A 20,338-nucleotide genomic window follows, 5' to 3' on the forward strand; every position below is an offset into this window, starting at 1 on the left:
GCCCCTTCTCTTTCGCTCTGCCAGCGTCTTCTAATCGGGAGAAGATAACACACACTATTTGCTTACCCGTCGAAGGATTCGGAGCATCACATGAGCAATTCTGCGTATCAAAATTGAGTTTTGGACTCTGTAGTTTTGAGTTCGTATAAAAAATATATACAAATCATAATAATACGTATATATACTTATAAAAATGTTGCCAACAATCTTTTTGCTTTGTACTTTTGATTTTACATTTGAATTTTGTAACTTGTGTCTTTGTTCATCTAGTGTTTTTGGTTTTTATTCAATAAGTTCGCGACTTTTTCGTAATCTTTGTTTTTGAAATATCATTCGCTATTCGTTTTTAGATATTTTAAAGAACTAAAATGGACTGATGATATTGTGTTGTGGGAGGGCAAACAAGTTCAAACATATAACAAACTGAGAATCGTCGAGAGTTCCTGCCGGTTGAGAGTTTAGTCGAGACTTTTGGAGATACGGCGAAAAAACACTTGAGAATCGTTCTTTGGAAGCCGGTAAATGTGGTTCGATTCTTTTTGGTCTGAATGAGTTTCTTTTTCTTTTTGTTTTTGATTTCGATGTTTGGACACACGATCTATCAACTGTTTTCTGGATATGAATTTCCTTATGATTTTGTTCGAGTTTTAGTTGCTGATTTAGTTGCTTTTTGTTTTTGGTTTTTTTTTTTGAGTGCACGCAAACTTAATACTTAAAAATAAATGAAAACGTAATTGAAAAATCCGAAAATAAAAATTTGTTTGTACGACGACGTTGATGTGAAGCTTTGTACTAAAAATGCGAAAAATTATTTCGCCGCGAATAGGCCGAGGACGACCGCTGACGGTGTCGTTGTCGTTGCGTTGTCGTTGCCGCGGCTCTCTGCCCCAGCCAGTGTGTGTGTGTGTATGGGTGTGAGTGCGCTGGTATGTGTATTGGCAGCAAAAAATGTTTGCCCGCCGCAGCCGCGAAAAAATACGCGAATGTCCGGGGGGAGGAGGATATTTCCCAGGGAGGCATTGCAAAGCCAAAGGCAACAGCAAAAACACACACAGTGGGGCTTTGCAAATAAAATCAGCGGCAGCGCTGCCAGGACTTCCTGAATTGCCCACCCACCCGAAACCGGATACTCTCCCACACACGCACACAACGCCACATCGGAGGGGAGCCAACACAGACACATAAGCTCTTTGAGCTAGAGCTAGTGCGCATTTCAAATACTCGTTCATGGAGGGGCAAGCAGCGCTGCCAACGTCAGCGTCGCTGCCAGTTGGGGCAGCTTAACAAAATGGAGAATGGGCAGGGGGTGTTTTGTGTATGTGTGTGTGTGAGCCTGGTTAAGCAAGTGTTAGTGTGGGGAGAATGGCAAAAAGAGCATCCCCCCACGCCTAGAATGACTTTCTCAGAACATTCTCCTCTACGGAAGATTCCCCAATGTTCAAAATACATTCCACAAGATACTCCAAAATCTGAACCCTACTTTCAGATTGCTGACAAGAAACCACTCAGAGTTGCCGTCGGTACTTTCGCTGGGGAAAGGACTCTAAGCTTGTGTCATTTAATACCTCGACTTGCTACACATTTGCCCCATTTTAATATAGTCTTTTTATGTTTAAGCGAGCTAACACGTGCTAAAGTTTGAGAGGTACTCAAATGAAGCTAACAAGTAGTTTAGCTTATGGGAACAGAGCGGTTAAGAAGCGGAGAGAAAATGAAAATAATAGTTAAAGCAATAAAATGAATATGAATATACATTTTAAAGAAATAAAATATGGAACAATATAATTTTCTTAAATATTCCACAGGCAAAATAAAATCATTTTGAGCTTAAAAGAATGTCTTAAATTTTGTCATTTTATAAAACCTGTTTTGTGTACAACATGTTTGTTATTTTTGAAGGGTTATCCTACCTAATCAAATTCATAAAATTATCTCAAATGTTGATTATACTCAGCGTCTAATTAAAAATATAAATGAATATCCCACTATGAACTAAATATGAATGATATTATGATGGTCAAGTGCATTTGGGGTTTTTATCATGGGGCATGTGCGATTTTCGATCACGTACAGGACAATTTACTGATGTTATTTATCCATGGCGGTGTTCAGATTTTCTCTCGTGTCCACGGCTATGGCCTGGCTGATCCCAAGGATCCTGGTGAGTCCTGTGAGGCAGTTCGTTGGCCACTCTAGCATCGTTGTCTGCGTCGCCGTCGCCGGGAACGCGTAACGGTGCGACCAGTCCAGCCGGAAAAGCTGAGACAGCCGCTCCAGAGGATCGCTGTGGAAATCTGGCGGCTTTTCAATCGGTTGCAGTGCCTCGCTGTATCGGTCGGATTGCACCAGGATCAGTGTGTGTGCAAACATGAGAGGTCAGTCAGTGGACTTTTTCGGGTTTCCCGTTGCAAATATTAATGGTTTAATAGCATCTTGCTTATCGGAGGATTCAGTTCTCTAGCATCTTATGAATTAGGTTCTCGGAAGTTAGATGCCAGCAGACGACGACGCAGACGAGTGGACGCCGTTGACTGGACTGTTTCAATCGAGGCTGGATCTTTGGGTTCAAGATGTCAGCAAATCGTTTTGGTTTAATGGAGCGTTTTAAATTTTGGTCTTTATGGGGGCAGCGGCGGAGTGTTTAATAATCAATTGGATATGTCAAAAAAATCAGATGATTGCATTAGAATTTCGTTGTTTGCTTTCAATTGAAGCTGTTATTGTAACACACACCCGCTGACGCACACACACACACGCACACACACGAACGCACACGAAAGGACACTCGCGACCGGATACATATATTTTTAGACATATATATATTTATATATATTTGTATATATTTTATTTCATTTATTGTATATAAATAGTATTTGACGGCACTCGAACTGCAACTGAAGCCTCAGCCCCTCAGCGGATTGAGAGGCTTGGGCAGTTGACTTGGGGGCGGCAAACGCGCGCGCACTTTGCACCCATTTATATATATATATCTATATTCTATACCGTATATATATATGCAATATATATATTTTATATATAATAATGCGGCCTCACTCCACGCCACTCCACTCGACGGCATGTGTGTGTGCTAGTTGCTGGATTTTTTAGAAAATAAGCAAGTCCGAAACTGAACCGAACCGTCGACGACTTGGACCAACTCTGCGGCTCCTCGCTGGAGCGGCAGCTATCGTTACGCGGCGTTGGCGTTACTTCTTTTGCTCGGTGCGGTGCGTCGAGCCGAGAATATAAAAAAGCAATGTTCTACTCAAAAGACGTCCAAAAGCCGTATGCCAACTGCGGTGCCCGGCCGATGCCTTCCGATGCCGATAGATGCGATGCGATGCGTTGCGTTGCGTTGCGTTCAGTTCGTTCGGCGTTCCGTCATCGCGACACGGACACGGACTTTGGCAAACGACGACGCGTACATGGCCTCCGCCAGGCCGGGGACCACCCCACGCACCCCAACCCTTCGCACCCCATCATCGACGGCCGCCAAAAAAAGCTACAGACGCGCAAAATGCAGCGAGCCATCCGAAAAAACCCCCCCTCCGTATGTAAAAGCATCTCTGTTTAAGTTTTTTTCCTTTGGCCAAAGTTCGCGCGCGCAAAAAGCGCACACACACACACATGACACATGGGGGCATGGGGTATCTATGTACTTTGACCACTCGATGTGCGAATGAAGCGCGGCCCAAAGGGGGGCGGTAGAGTGGGTGATGTAGGCGGTTGGACCATGCTGCCCATCAAGAAATAGAAAAAACTTGGCTCCAACTCTACGCAATGTCTACGCGCCCACACTTCAATCCAGCCAGCCAGCCCATCACAGCCCAACCCACTCAATGCCGCCGACCCTTTTTCGAGCCGACCAACCACGCACGGCGGTGCTGGCAAGGAAATGCAGCTGCACCACCGCCTCCTGCTCCCGTTTTCCCGGCCCCAGATCATTACGAGATGCCTCATCATCGCCATCGCCAGCGCCATCATCATCAGCATCCTGGCAACGCACAAATCACGCAGGCAGGTGGGTGGCTGGGTGACTGGGCGGCTGAAGGGCAGTTGCTTGCTGCACGTGCTGGGGCTCCAGGAACAGCTGCTGCTACTGCTGTGGATACTGCAACCCCCTCCCCCGGCTGGCCATGTAAATTTCCGAGGCCTGGTCAAGTAAATAAAATGCAGCCAAGGGGGCTGGGGTGGGGTGTGCGACGGTGAGGGGGCAAAGGACTTCTAAAAATAAGCCGAAAAGAGACAACACAACCAAAAAAGAAGCAACCGCCTCAGTCTAGCTGCTTGCGGATGCGTTCGTGTGCGTGTGTGTGTGTGTGAGAGTCCTGGAGTGCAATTGCCTTGCAGCGTTGCATCCTTTCGGCTGCACTCGCCACTCTCGTTGCGCAGCCCTCGCTCTCTCTTTCTTACCCACTCTTGCTCGCTCTCTCTCTCCCTCACTCTGTCTTTCTCTCTGGCTCTTTGGAGTTTTCCTTTTTTCCCATCTAAACTGTGGCAAGTTGGCGTCGACAGCGATGCCGACGCCGACTTCGCTGCCATCTGCTATTTACTAGTGCAGCCGCTGGTAAATGAAGCAGCCACCCAGCAACACCCCATAGACAAACCGCCCCCCAAAAGCGCCCAAAATCCTGCCCAGCCACCCACTGCCCCTTTGGCTGCTGCTATCTTCTAGTTGGCAATTGCATTGCCTGCAATGCACTTCTCCTGTTGGGGAAGCGGGGAAAGTCAGCGCGGTGCATTGCGCATGTCCTTGTTTACATTATGTGCATGGCTCCAAAACTTCGCGTCTTGCACTCGTGTTTGTTGCTGTGTGCGTTTGTGTGCCTGTGTGTGTGTGTGAGGATGTAGAAAAGCAAAAAGTCTACAACTACAACTAAACCTGCTGCTGCTGCTGCTGGGGAGAGCCGCATGCACACCAGCAACACGATGCTGTTGCATGTTGCTGCTGCAGCTGAACGCCGTCACCCGACGACAGGACACGAAGTCCTTGGGAGGAAGTGCCGAGCTCAATCGCGGAGAAAGCCTTCTGCGATCTTCAGACCCACTGAACAAAGGAACTCAAAGGAGACATTTCTTCTTAAATATTTACTTGTAGCAATTAATATGGTTATTATCATGCCCTTTAGCTAAGTTACTAAACTTTGACTGACCTGCTTTGTTTCGTTGGTGAAATATATTTTTCAATTTCAATTGGTTTTAAGTTAAATGATAAAATTAGAATTAAAGAAGGTAACTTTTCTTAAGTTTCCTTATGAGATTTAAAGCTGCTTATGCTTTTAAAATCATCTTATTCATTTTATATTTGTCTTCAATGTCTTTCTCTTTCAAAAATGGCAATATCAAAAATGATTAGTTCTTAAATTCTCATTATTAGTCATTCACTTTATGATCAAGCGTCCCATAAACCCAATTTAAACTTAAGTTATAGAGCTTATTTCTGTCCAGATACTTTTCTTCATCAGAACACTTTTAAATTACTTCGATCTTAAAATATCCGCTTCAAATTTATTTATTTCCCTAATTTCTCTATCTAAATTCTATATTTTTGAAAAGATAAGTGATCCCCAATGACTCAATGATTGATGAAAGGAAGGGATGGTTATGGTTGGATAGTGAACAAGAAAAGTCTCAATATTATATTATATATATAACATATATTTTGATAGTGATCTCTACTTACCCTCAAATAAAAGTACATCGAAAAAATATCACATCACAACAATTTTTGATATTCCGTTTGCATTTAATGTTCTCTCTAAACTTTGATTAATTTTCTCACTAAGTTCCGTTTTTTTTTTGTATGCTTCTTTTTAATTTTTTTTGTTAAATTTATTTGTATTTTTTTGATAAATTATTATAAGAAAATTTTGCACTTGTAAAATTTAGCGTGTAATTTTTGTTGCATTCATAGACTTTTTGGTTGTTTAAAAATTTTCAGGTAATTTCGTAGTTTTCGATTTCGAGTGTTGACTTCTGCTCTTCTTCTCCTTCTTCTTTTTTTTGACTTCCCTGGGGATCGTTTCCAAAATACTTGCTTGCCGAAATGCACAATACAAAAGGTGAATTAACTAAGGATCTACGTCTGAATTTGTAGAAACTGAGAGTGTGTCGGGACGATGACGAACCTTTGGCCGAGACTTGAAGACGGAACGGGCCAGACGATATCGAAATCAAATTCAGACGCTTGAATTTTGGCTCAAATCGGAATCGGTGCGGAACTGAAACTGGAGTTACTCAATCGTTTTACTTATTTATTTTGGTTTTCTTATTTCTGCTGACGTTACGGACTGACTGGTATTGCCTGCTTATTTGGTTGCTTCTTGGCTTTGACTTGCTTTGTTGTGGCTAGTTGTAGTTGTTGTTTACGAACGAAATGTTGCGTTTGACTGGCGCTGATTATCAAGTGATTAATATTATCGATATTGGTAAAAATGTAACTTTGTCTATTTTGTTATTTGTTGTTGGCTGGCTGGTTTTGTTAGTTAGTTTTGGGAAATGAAGAAAAAACTGCTCTACATTCTAGTGCCGGCGCTTACATTGTCTTTGGCGCAAGCCGGTTGCTTTTGTTTTTGGGTTTTTGGCGGGTGATTTAATGCACTCAAGACGGCATGGCCAGCGATGGCTGTTCGAGCCCCAGCCCGAGTCTCAGTTCGAAGGGCTGGCGGGCCAACGGGGCGTATGAGCGCCTGGGCCGCATTGCGTATACGTAGTGTGGGCCAGGCTGGGTGGTGTAGGTGGTACGTACATAGGTGTCTAGTCTTGCACTTCAAGTCATTTTGCACACACTTTCACTTTCACATTCACTTGGCACTTTTTTCGTTCTCCTATCGTTTCTCTGCTTCGATGTCTGTCTTTTCTATTTCTATTTGTTGTTTGTTTGTTTGCTTTTTTTTGTTTTGGGTATTTTTCTGTTGTAGAGTTTTTTCTTGGGGTGGCTAACTGCTTCTGCTACTGCCTCTGGGTTTGATTTATGCAGATGCGAAGAAGTCTGCGAGAAGTGGCGACCTGCCTGCCGACTGCCTGCCTGCCTGCCTTGCACTGCCTACTGATGTGCCTTGCCTGCTGTCTGCTGCCTGCTGCTGCCTGATCCTGGCAGCACGGCTCAGTTCGATTCAGGACAGGCCAGGACAGGGAGACAGCGAGAACCCGAGGAGCAGAAAAAAGCGCCGCAACTTGTTTCGCGTTTAGCAGTTTTCTGTTGCAATGTCCTGGCAAAAATTGCTAACGATGACGGGCCCCAGAGTCACAGAGCCAAAGCCAAAGCCGGAGCCGCTGTCGATGTCGATGGCGTCGTCGCTGCAGCGCGTTGATTATGAGGGACGCCAGCCCCTCGGCCGCTGATGCTAACGCTGATGGAGTAGGATGATGCGGATGTGGATACTTGGATACGTGGATACGGATGAAAGTGGCCGCTGGCCGGGCGCGAAACGCGCAAAAAAATTCCGCGGCTACGTCGCAGCTGCAGCGCCAACCGAATTGTCCTCGTCCTTTTTGGTTTGGCTTTGGCGCAAAAAATTGCTGCGACTGCGACGTCAGCGCTGCTCCTAGCTGCTAGTGTACATATACATGCAAACCTCGCACACAACCACAAACACACACACACACACACACCCACTAGAACAGTGGGCGCACATATGCATTGCTGGACAAATCCAAAAACACAGAGAGAAACAGACAGCAACGCGCGCTCAGTCGCGAAAAATCAAAACAAAGCGCGACGACAGCGGCAGCGGCGTCCTCACCAACACATGCCCACTGAGAGAAGGACACGGACAATGCACATATCGCACACACACACACGCTGGCATGCCGCCCCACACTCTTCACACTTCCAATCAAGAGCAAAACGCATTTTGCTGCGCCTAAAAATCAAACAACGCCAAAAAGTATGGAACACCCAAACCCCCAAGCGACTGATGAGGTGGTTTTTGGACTGGGCAACTGACTGGGTGGCGCAAAACTGCAGCTATCGCGCCTAAGTGTACCTAAAACCCAGCCCCTATCCCGCCAGATGGACCATACCATATCGCAGATACAGATACATCTGCAGGGAGGTAGTGTGGCGGCTGTGGGAGCTGTTGCTCCTGGCTGTGCACTGTTCGTGCCCCATCCGTCCATGCATCCATTCTCACCCATCCGCACACCCACCAACACACCATTTCACCCAACCCAAAGCCGACAGGACCCGCCATGTGGCCATGTTTTGTTTTGATTTCGTGCTTCTCACACACATCCATATGCGGGGAAAATGCAATTTTTTCGTTTTCATTTGCAATGGCAAAGCAACAAAATGAAAATCGCAAAAAAAAAAGGGAAACCTGAAAGCAACAAATAAAACAAAACCCTAAGCGAAACGTAAAAGTTTTCTATGTTGCCCCTGCGCGAATGCAACACACATTTTGTTCGTATTTTATTTTGCCGCCATTTATGGGTGTTGGTTATTGGCATTGGTATTGGTATATCGTCAGAGTTGGCATTAAAATATCCAGCAAAGAAAACTGCAGCTGGAAAAAATGTAGAGCGACGTCCGCACTCAAACCCCGCCAAAAAGGATCCGCGACAACAAGAGCAACAATAATAGAGCCAGCATAAATTCCCACTAACTCATGCACATGGGGGTTCTGGGAAAGCGCATCAAAAAAGCGGAGAAAAATTGGTGGGCGAGTGCAGCGACAGCCACTGCAATTCTCTATGTACGTGCTCATATATATATATATATAATATATATCAGTGATATATAGACGAGGAGGGACAGATCGGAACTAGGCAGCGCCTGCATTTAATCCTACGCATCGCGCTCGTTACTCATACGCCGCGTATTCCCGGAAATGGCTGGAACGCGGCTACAGGGCTGGGATGGCGCAGTTTAGGCCGGATAGGCACAGCACCCACAATCCCCACCCAGTACATGAAGTTTATGGCTTTATCGATGGCATTGGCTATTGACTTTGCCGCTGTGCCCGTTCTGCTTTTGCTTCGGGCTCGATATGGTTTTGGTTTGGTTTGCTATGGTTCAGTATGGTTTGGTTGGGCTTCGCACGATACCGGAGAGAAATTGGGAATGCTGCTCATAAAGAGATTGCCAGATAGCTTATGCACTCATAAGTTGTTATGCACAAATGCAAAGGTGGTGGCGTGCAGTAGGCCCACTGCCACCTGCTGCGGTTTCAAACCCCCTGCCCATCGAGCCACCAGTCCTGACCGGTTATCATTAATTAATGAGCTCGCGGGCCGCAACAGGCAGCTGCTGATGACTATGCTCGGAAATCATATTAAAAGTCGAATAGACCTGGAACTCCTAGGGCATTTCCATTTCAACCGATTGAAATAACTGATCTGCATATGCAAGTTACATCAAATTATGTGCATTCCCTTGAGGCAGTGCTCGCTTGCTACTTAAAATTACGCTTTTAATTCAGCAAAGAACATATCCATATAACCTGATATATATGATCTCAAAAAGTATTTCAGTCAGGATCGGATTCTGTTTAAAAATATGTCCTTTTTTGAGTTTCATATGAGCATATCTAATGTAGCCAACATTGGTTTATTTAAACATAAAATATTCACATCCCCCTTTTGAATGATTACATAAGCCTGGCAACATAAACAATTGTTGTATCAAATTGTTACTATCTGGTTTCTAATCAGTCATCAGCTTCCCCCTCCCCTCCTAATCCCCTCCTAAACCAACTGCGATCTTCATTAAATTCGCATTATGCTGCCGTTCAATTAGTTGAGAGCAATTCGATAGCAAATTAATGGCCGTGCAAAGCTGGTCGCGGCCCGAAAAGCATCAATTATGCGCTCGCCTTCCATTGCAGGGAGTGGGAGCAGCGAGGGGGATTCAATCCCCCAACCAGGATGGCCACATAAAGCATTTCTAGTTTGAGCCTTTTGTTGCTGCAGCTGCAGTTGCTGCTGATGGCTGATTTGCATATTCCCCAAAGCGATGGTGCTGCTGCTGATGCTGATGCTGCTGCAGTTGCAGTTGCATTTGCATGCGCTGGCCTTTGGCTAAAAGCATGGGTCCGTGTCCAGGGCGCTTTATATAACGAAAATATCGCCTAAAAGGCTGGCGGGCTGGCAGGATGGAAAAAACCCCCGAAAATGACAAAAGCAGCGCGGAAAATTGCGCGAAAAACTAAACAAGCGGGCGCAACAGGAGCAGCAGCAAGAGGCGTAGAGAAGGGGTTGCCGGATGGCAGGGAGGTCATGCATCGCGACAGCTGCATTTTGGACGACGACAACAAAAGTCCATTCGAATGCCAGGAGATTGCAGCAGTGCAGCAGTTGCATCCTTTCCATGGTCCCCTCCCAAATGGGATGCAAGGCAAACAAAACCAAACGAAAAATGTTGCAGCAAATGCAATCAGCGATGTCGGTGAAAGGAAGAGACTGACAGCGGAAAGGGTCTACCGCTTAGTCCTTTGTCCGCAGAAGGTCCTGCCAAGTGTCAAGCGGTACAGTTGCCTACTGTCCGCGCGAAGTGTGAATCATGAGAATCGTAGCAAAGGATCTGCATAATTCAGGGCACACACGCACACTTTTTTTCGCCCGGCCAGCATCCGATTATCCCCCAAGGAACTGTTGCTGGCCATAAACATATTTTGCTTTTAATTAATCAAGCGGAACCGAGGGCCAGCTCAAAGGACATGCAAACGGATGCCCTACAACCGAACTTTGAACTTTCGATGTGTAATATTTTTAACTGCAATCCCACTGGCAGCAATGGAAATGCATCATCGGGATGGGTGTTTTGGGGTAAAAACAAAATACTAAGCCCGGATAAAACTGATTCACTCGCATTTTGCATCGCCCTCTCGCTCGCTCTCTGCCCTCTCTGACCCTCTCGCTCTGGCGTGCATTTTGTGCGTTGTTGCTGCTGTTGTTGCATTAAAAATGCGCGCTTGCGTTTGAAAAACAAAGGGCAAAAAATACAAAAATGCCCCGCCTACCAAAGGGGCGGCTGTGTGGTGGTGTGTAGGGGGTGTTGGGGGCACTGACGGTTGGCGTCTGTCAGCTATCGTTGCAATGGCAAAAATTCAATGCAACTGCGACAGTCGCCGAAGCCGCTGTGCTTCCTTTACGACCCCGTGTCCACTCTACATCCCCTCCCCCCCTTTGTTTACCACCCCTTCTATTTTTCCTTTGGTGCGTTGCTCATACGCCCCGTTCAACGTTCAGCAAAATGCACTTTTCGCGACAACAGCAGCATCGGCCTCAAATGCTACATTTCGTAGGAAATGGAGGGGGGGAGGAGGGGAAGCTGAGTGGAAGGGCTGGTGGAAATGGGAGATTTTAACGGACAGGCAACATGGCTGGGTTTTTACGCTGCAGCTGCTTTGTCAATCCGCGGACTTGTCCATATATATCAATTTGTTGTCCCCTGCCATTGTTGCTGTTGCTTCTGTTGTTGTTGTCTATGTGACGGAGGCAGTTGCTTTTAGCCGCAATTTGCAAGCGAACTTCGTTTCCGTTGCATGCCACTCCGCCCACTGAAACCACCGCACGCTGATTGACGAATAATTGGTATTGACTCTGCTCTACTTAACTGGTTTAAGGCGAGTGCTTTCTTCTTTTCTTTGCCGATTTCAGCCAAGGAGATTCTATAATGGCATTAGCCGAACAGAACTTCATATCAATTAAGCGCGGGAGGAGCCTTTGTCGTGGCTTAATTAACAACCAGGTCCTGGAAGGACAAGCGTGACGACGTCATCTTCGCGGGCTCGAAACTAGGCACAGACCACAGCGACGACAACGAAGGACAAACATGCAAATAGTTAAGTTGCTCAACCGCCGTTAAGGATAAGCACCAGAGAACTGCAAGGGTGGCATTTTTTACCACTCGACTCACACCCAAAAATTTTGTGTGCGGGTGATACCCGCCACGCACATCGCGGGTACCTACAAACACACAGTATACATCTGCACATGTAGACAAGACACCCCGTTGTGCCCGCACCCGAATCAATACGGTGACCTGCGTCGCGGGTGCCGATCATACTCGGCACCCATAACGGAGGTTAGAGAAGACAAACAGTCAGAAAAAGACAAATGCCTAAAAAGGGATGAGTGACAAAAGCACTTGTGGGTTTACCGTTAAACACATGGGTGTTTCCAAAAATACTCGGGTGTTTCGAAAAATACTCGGGTAATAGTCTCTATCAGTCTATCTACTCTTGTAGATAGTCGAGTCACAGACAAGATGCGTAACTCCATACGTTTTACACTCCATACGTTTATACACTATTCTTTCGGCGTGGCTCTAGACTTTGCCGAATACTTTGTAAAATATGCCCTTCATCTTAGTATTATATTTTATTATAATTATATATATTATATTATATTTTATTATATTATATATTATAAATATATATATATATGTAATTTAATTATTATATATATATATATATATATATATATATATTATATTATATATTATTATATATTATATATATTATTAACGTTTTTATTATTTAAATGTAAATTATAGTAAAAATAATAGTAATAGTAATAATGCTAATAGCCGAATCTATGTACATAATGTCACAAAATTCATTTCAAAAATGAATTTATGCAAGAATATTTGTCATTAGAGTATTCAGCTAGCGACTTGTGAAAAATTAGTAAGGCAATGATTCGAAACGGGTGGCACCCGACATGAGCACGAAATTTTTCTTGGGTATTCCCTTTTACCCTTCATTTCTTATACCCGTCGCGCTTCCACCCATACAAATTTTAGGCGCACAAAAAATGACCTGCGGCCGATCGTTGACTGTGCGTCCACTCACCCATACGGCTCTTGCGCAGCAGGCCTCGGGTGGTTTTTTTACTCGTAACAAAAACACAACGTTGGTAAAACACCCGAATATTTTCTGTTGCCGCAAGTAGGGTGTCAAAAAAGACGGGGTGCCTAGAGACCGAGTGTTTATCGGGTGGACGTAGAGTGCCAGTGGCGGGCTGCAGTTCTCTGATAAGCACACAGGAGTGCCACTCACACAAGCACACGGGCGCACACACGCATAAGGGAGTATCTCAAGAGACAATGGAACCACCGAGGCAACAACAGCGCCAACATAAACAACTCTATAATTAAAGCCAGGAATTGTAGCTCTCATATCCTGTAAAGGTAAAGGTTTATTTACATAAATATATAAAACATTATATACCTCTCAAATCAAAGGGCAAATTTTCTGCATCATTTATTGCATCTCATGGAATATATGTCATTTTCGATTCTATAGTTTATAGTTTAAATGTAGTCAAACATAGCATAGTTTCAGCACGCCCATCGAGTACCCAGCACCAAAGGTGGTGCTCTGTAATTAAAGTTGAACCGAACAGGACTTAAAGGACATTACACGCCAGCAACGGCGACGTCCTGGCGTCCCAAGCTACACACACTCATTCATTCATCGCCTTCGGGTCGCCAACGAAGCCGTAACATCTTTTGCCGCTATTGCGCTTTTGTGTGGTGCGAAAAAATTCCGCTTGTCATGTGATAAGGATAATGAAATCCTTGCGACTGAAACTGTTTACTTTGCATAGACACACACACAAGCTACACACACACACCTGGAGTGGAGCACTATTTACCCGACTGGCCACATGTGGGTAAGCAAAGGTGCGGCCAAAGTTGTCGTCGCCGTCTTCGAAGCCTTTGGGACTGGCCCTTCGGGGAGCGAGATGGCGAGGAGGAAGTGGCTGGTGAGTCCTGGTTTTAGTGTCAATTTGGTTACAAGTGTCGCCAGCCAGGACACACAGATACACAGCTCGTAACTCGTATCTCCTAAGTCATCCGGGCGCACCCCTCGTGGTATGACTTACTTTCGGGGTCAAGAAGTGGCGTCATGACTGAACGATTCGCCCACCTGGCGCCCCCCTCCCCGCATCGCAAACTAATTTCCAACTCTTTCGCATTACTTTAATCTTAAAGGCAATTTCGGAATGCAATTTACGGAAAACTTTTGGCCAAAATAACGCAGGCCGAAACAAAGTTGCATGAATTTGCACACATGTCGGCTGAAGAAACCGGTGCACTGATGGTGTTTTGTTTGGGTAATTGCGTTTCACGTGGCAAGGTACGTGGATAATAGACAAGTTGCAGGTCGGCTAACAACCCCTTGGGCCAAAAACTGTGCAAAGTGCATATTATGCAGGCCGAAACTGCAGTTCGCCACCCAAAAAGGGAGCTCAGTCGAAGGCAAAGGTGGTCGAAGTCGTCGGCAAGGGTTGTGCAGCAAATTAAAAACTTCCATTGATGGCAAACAAACAAAGCCGGGTGATTCTTGGTCGTAATTTTACTGATTTACCAAGTGGGGGAGTGTCCAATGTAGCCCCCCATCATCAGCCAAATACCCGATAGACAATTTGACTGCTGCAATTTGCAGCAGACTGCAAGTCTGATTTCTAAGCGTTCTTATGGTACTAACCACAAGCTTTAGATTTCTCTAGAAATTCCAAACTTAAATCAACAATTCAAGTGATTTATTATAAATTTAATTTGGTTGCTTGTTTACTAGCTGTCTGATATAAAGTTGTAGTAATAATTGTACAATCACACAAAAATCATATTTGTATGATAATGAATGAATCTTGGTTTGTTTTTTATTGCCAATGAAAAACAGGAAAGTCAGTAAAATTAACGAAAATATATACATATGTATAGTGGACTTTGACTTGCATTATTTTGCAATTTTAATATATTTGCGTGATTTACACAAGCCGTTGCAAAAGCTACAACCAAATGGGAGGTGAGCGGATTCTCGATCATGCGGGACACTAGCAGCATAAAAAGGGAACAAGGATACGTGAACCAAACTGAATGAGATTCGGAGTTGGAGGACGAAAGATAAAGGACGCATCCTTTCGATGCGAGCATGCAACACATGGTTGCATACGCTCTGTCCCACGAGGTGTTTAAGCTGATTTTCCGAGAAAAGTCGCCTTACACCTGAACTCACAGGACATGAAACAGGTGGCAAGGACAGAAGCAGCTCAACGGGAATTAAATATAAGAGTGAGCAGAGTAGGGTCCCAAAAACATATAACATATGAATGGGTTATATTCGTACACATCTCTTGCATTTCAAACGCATCTAGTCGGAACATTGAAGGGATTTCCATGGTGCTTTAGTGTTAGGATCTAGTCACCTTCACCATTTGGGAAGCCCCAGCTACGATTTCCACTTCCGCACTGGCCTTTTTATATTTTCGACACTTTGCCATTTGGTTATCCTTTCTGTTTTTTTTTTTTTTTTGGGCCATTTGGGGCGCTCTCTGCTGACGTTGCAACACCGCAGCAACAGTTTTACTGTTCATTGGCCGCCACACCGCCAAAAATGTGCACAGGGAGCCGGCCAGGACATCCGTGTGGGCTCGTCCTGTGCGTCCTGCTCGTCCTGCCGCTGACCGGCGTTGTTTGGCCTGCTTTTTGTTGTGCTCTCTTTTTTTCGGCTGCCTTCATTTTTTGTTGTTTATTTCCTTTTTTTGCCCACATTTCGTCCTCGTTGATTTCTGCTGTGCGCTGCACGTTCGCGCGCTTTTTCATAATTTTTTTGTTGCGCTTTTTATGCGAATAAAAAATAAATTAAAAAACGATCAAAAATAAATTGCAGCCAGCCGCGTTGGGTGGGTTGTTAATGTGGAAATCAGGCTGTTTGCCACGCCCCACGCCGCCACCGCCCCCAAAATGCAGGCGCTGGCCTTTATCTGTTTGTATGCCATTGATTTTTAATTATGTTGCATACTTTCGGGCGTACGCGATTTTTTCCCTCCTTGTTTTTGGCTTTTTATTTTTTCGGCAATAATTTACACAATGAATGGGCGCGTGCAGCGGCAGAAGGGGTGAATTGCATTAAATGGAAATTAAAGAAAACGAGTGACAAAAATGCATGCCCGGCAAGGACGCGGTTGGCCAAAAAAAATATATGGAAAAACCGAAAAAGCGCAGTAAAAAACCGAAAAAGAGTGGCGCAAACGGAATCGGTAAAAAACGAAATGTGAAACAAATAATTTTCATTATCAACGATTATGGTTTGACCTTGAGCGGCCTTGGGTTACAGCTGTTTGTTGGTCCTGCGTTGGCCCGCTGCTTGTTATTATGACATGCTGCAGTGGTAAGTTGTAATGGTGTGAGCGAGCGGAAAAACGAAATAAAAACGCCGGCACAGGTCCTTGTCGCAGTCCGATGACCTGCAGGGTGGCGAGGGGGTGGTGGGTGGTCGGTGGGGCCGAAGGACATACTTATATGCGTAAACGCACGTGTGTGAGTGTATGCGAATGCCGGTTAATGAACACGCACCCCATTGGAATGGGGTCACGGGCAGAGGTTGTCTGCCAACATCGACCACCGCCCACCGCCCACTGTGACCACCCCCCGCCCCCTTTGGCAACAATGTCCTGCCTCACACTCCGCACACACACACATACAGGCGAATGTGCGTCCGTATGAGTAGTTTGCGTATTTTATTTTATTTTACTTTGTTTTCGGTTAATTTTAATTGATTACCCAATATGCGAAAATAATTCATTTTTCCACAGCGCTTTTTTTCGCCGTTTTCCGTTATTGTTATTATTTTTCCACACGTTTTCACTTTCAATGGGGGCACGGCTCGTTCTTTTTTTTTTTTGGCAACCGCTTTTACGCAATTTCATTCATGATTTCCCCATTAACGGAAAATCGTTGTAAGGTCATTTCATTGACTGGCTGAAAGTGTCGAATAACCGGTGCAACTTTCGCCATAACTCAGCAAGAAAACGATGCGATGTTAATCTTGAAGACACAATGAGTCTCGGAAACAAAGGGCCCCAAATGGGAAACCGCTTTTCCACTAGTTTCTCTATTTTCCGACACGTAGCGCAAATTAAGAAACGGCCGAGAAGGATGAACGGCCTTCGTCCTGTTGTTCCGTGGACGTCCCTATTTGCAGGGTAGGTCATTACAACTATCCAAAGTGTTTATGAATTTAGTGCGGTAATACAGTGAAACATCATAAAGTTAACAAACGCTCGGCCATAGCAAGATAGCAGTACATCTTAAATCTTGAAAGTGATGGAACCAAATAACACCTTTTATAATAAAGATACTTACAAGGACGCTTCTACTTAGTGGTTACAACAGATTATTTAAATGCGTAGCTGTTTAAAAGCCTCACTGTAGTCGAATGTCCTTTGGGCTATGCCTACGTAATGAGCAGCCGAGGAGAACGCATATTAGGCTTATCGCAGCTCCTGCATCTCACAACCCCCAAAAGGCATTCAAAGGGCTTCGATAAGGCAACCGGTTTTGAAAGGTGTGCCTGCATGTAGTTATTCCCTTCGGTTTTTGGGATTTTAAGTCAACTTTTGTCTCACTTAACGCGAAGACAATGGCGGAGAATGAAAACTATGAAAAGCGGGAATAGTTTCCGGGGGATCTTGTGGGGTGTAGTGCCCGAAAACTTTCGCATTGTCATCGTTAAGATTGAGATCTTTATGAAGGTCGCTTGTATCCCTTTGAGCTATCGAAACTTTGTGGCCATAAACTGGAAAGGACAACATGTAGCCAGCATGTGAGTAGGCAAACGTGAGCCACCGAGAGTTGGCCAAGCCCCAGTTCTTCGACCCACTTGCGAGCCGTAAGCCTCGGGTTTTATTTCGGGTCGCCGCTCGACTTTTCTTGTCGCTCCGGCGGTCTGAATTTATGACACAAGTAATTTGCGTACGGTCAAGCTAGCTGGCGGTTACAGTCAGTCAGCCACAGTTACAGATACAGATACGCAGACACAGATACTTGTGCAGGTTACGAAAGCAGTTAAGTTCCATAACCGCACATGTGTGTCTAATGTCCTGGCATGTGTCTAATTAGTTGTGCGTCTTCTGCTCGCCGAAACGAGGTCAGATCGTATGGGAAGGACGTTTCATGGAATTGAAATTGTCTTGTGCTGGCCATCGCTTAAGGTGCGTCCCGGGTTAATTGAAATGCCCGTAGCAGGGTCTCAATGTGGGATTAATCCGGGCGTGGCAGAGTTCCCTTTGGCTGACCCATTGTCAGAATCAACTAATTGAAAATAATACGCAAAATCTTCACTGAATTTGCTTAGCCTGCTGACCAAATGGCATAACGAATTGGCAGAGAAACTAGCTTAAATTATAGAAAGTTATTTGAAGACAGAATTATTTACTTGACCACTGGATTCAAAGGATTAGACACAAAAAACATTATTTATTAACCTTCCTTAAACTTAACGAGTCGCATTTGAAGACGGCGCAAACAACTGTCTGTGCTGAAGGTTTTAGCCGCCGCGTTGCCTTGTTGACAGAAATTATGCAAATTTAAGGCAATTAAAACACTTGCTAATTGACTTGCAGGCCGCCCAGCCCACGGAATCGCATTGACAAACAGTCGAAAGGACTCGCACACATGGACGTGTCGGGCAGGACGACAAGGAGCCGCCTCGATAGGAGCGGGGCAATGGCAGTGGAACTCGAATTGGGACCGGCACACACACAGACACACATGTGGATGGGGATGGGGATTCGGGGGCAGAAGGACGCCGACTAATTAAATTAAACAGCGACTGGAGCGGCGGCCATCGAAGTGGACTGGCACGGAGCAGGCGTTGAGTATTAACTTATTTTTCGTGCAATTAACTTTTTAGTGATGACGGACGGAGCGGACCAAACAGCCGGCGCGCAAACAGCCAAACAAAAAATCAAACCAAAGAATTCCCATTTCCACGCGCGAACCAGAGAACCAGTCGCACAAAGTAGCTGGGCCCACCTCCGGCTCCACAGGACACCCTTTGACCTCCAACCCAGCCACCCCGACATACATATATGTATCCCATGGCATTCATCCAGCATTATGCTCGGCCAGAGTCCGCAAGTGCATGTGGGCAAAAGTTCCTTTCTGGCGAGAGGTCTTTTTGTTCGGCTTAGCTATTTACACTGACTTCGCATCCAAATGCAAATGCAAATGAATGTGCGGATATAAATATGAATTCATCCTGCTTAGGCAGCCATCAATCATCGCCATCGTCCTGCAACTCGGATGCACCAGAACTTTTCAACGAGCTCGAGCAGGGAGCCCTAGAGTGCCAGGATGTCAAGATTCGATTGACCCTTCAACTCAACGGAGGGATCTACTTTGAAATATGTTTTCAAAAGGGGAAAAAAGTATTACGATTGCCAGGTAATTTCAGGAACTGCATTGATATTTTAAATTTTACGTATTCATATAAGAAGTACTTAAGAACCTGATGAATTCAAATTAGATATTTAAGATTTTCATAATAAATAAACTGCAATTGAATAGTATTTATTTCTGTGTGCCTGGCATTCGGACATGCAGCTCACATCTTCGCAATTGCCCGGGGGTCAAAGGTTGAATGGGCTGGCCAGCCGGTCAGCTAGCCCTAATTAAGATTTTCATTTGCAGCCACTTGGCTGGTATGGTGTGGTATTCTATGGTACGCTATACTGCTCGTTCTTACAATCCAGCAATAATTTGAAATTAACACATTTTAAAGTCCCTCGGCGACCGAGGTGGATGAATGAATGAAAAATGCCGATTTGCATGGCATGGGTTGGCTCGATAATCAAGCGAAAGGAAGCGGAATTGCAGGGTTGGCCGCTGGTCAAGTCGAAGTTTTGAAGTTCACTTGGTCAGTGCAGGCGCTTCGTTTCCGCCGTAAGACGGGGCACAAAGGATGCCCGGATGCCCGGAGTCTCAAGCTCCTGGACTCGACTCGACTCCTCGCTAGCGCACATGTAATCAAAGAAAATTAGCGTCACATTGGTGGATGTTCCGATGGCCAGCCAGATGGATGGATAGATGGATGGCTGGATGGATGGATGGAAGGATGGTCAATGGGCAAGGGTTGCGATGCTATAGTCGTATCCAGCGCAGCATGAGCCTACCCTTGTCAATCTCCGGCTGAAAGTGTGTTTGTACATTGTCTTAAACAGTTTGACTTTCAACATCGCAGCCAAGTTTAATAACAAAGCCCCGGAGCTGAGGGCCAGTTTTTTAATTACGCAACGAGGGAGTATCTTGCGGATGTCGAGGCTAAACTGGATCTCGGCTTAAAGGATCTCTCGCTCAGCTGAATCCACCAACACGCATCTCTGCAATTAACCCCACGCGTCGAAGTGTAAAATATTTATTAATAAATAAGCACACACGCCGCCGACTAATTGTCACAAAGGTGACAGGCGAGATGGAGTTTTTCCCGCTGCGAGACAGCCGACAGGATCTGGCCGAGGTCCTGCGGCCTGCCTAAGTTCAAAGTGAGGGCCACACCATCCACATGCGTGGGCCTCGCTTCGCTACTCTTAACCTTTTACACGT

General features: G+C 45.2%; 1 protein-coding gene across 6 annotated transcripts in view; it reads right to left on the bottom strand.

The window, feature by feature from the left end:
- Positions 1–7,393, bottom strand: part of LOC6728529 (homeobox protein prospero) — a 55,460-nt gene extending 48,067 nt beyond the window's left edge. Inside the window, exon 1 of one of the 6 annotated variants that reach the window (XM_039295839.2) lies at positions 5,684–7,393. The gene's annotated coding sequence lies outside the window, so the exon portion shown is untranslated. Of the gene's footprint in view, positions 1–66; positions 1,103–2,071; positions 2,772–5,683 lie in introns of those variants that run through there. The other 5 variants (XM_039295843.2, XM_039295844.2, XM_039295845.2 and 2 more) reach the window with 5 other exon arrangements.
- Positions 7,394–20,338: the final 12,945 nt, after the last annotated feature.

The sequence above is a fragment of the Drosophila simulans genome, chromosome 3R, assembly GCF_016746395.2.
Source record: "Drosophila simulans strain w501 chromosome 3R, Prin_Dsim_3.1, whole genome shotgun sequence".
NCBI lineage: Eukaryota > Metazoa > Arthropoda > Insecta > Diptera > Drosophilidae > Drosophila > Drosophila simulans.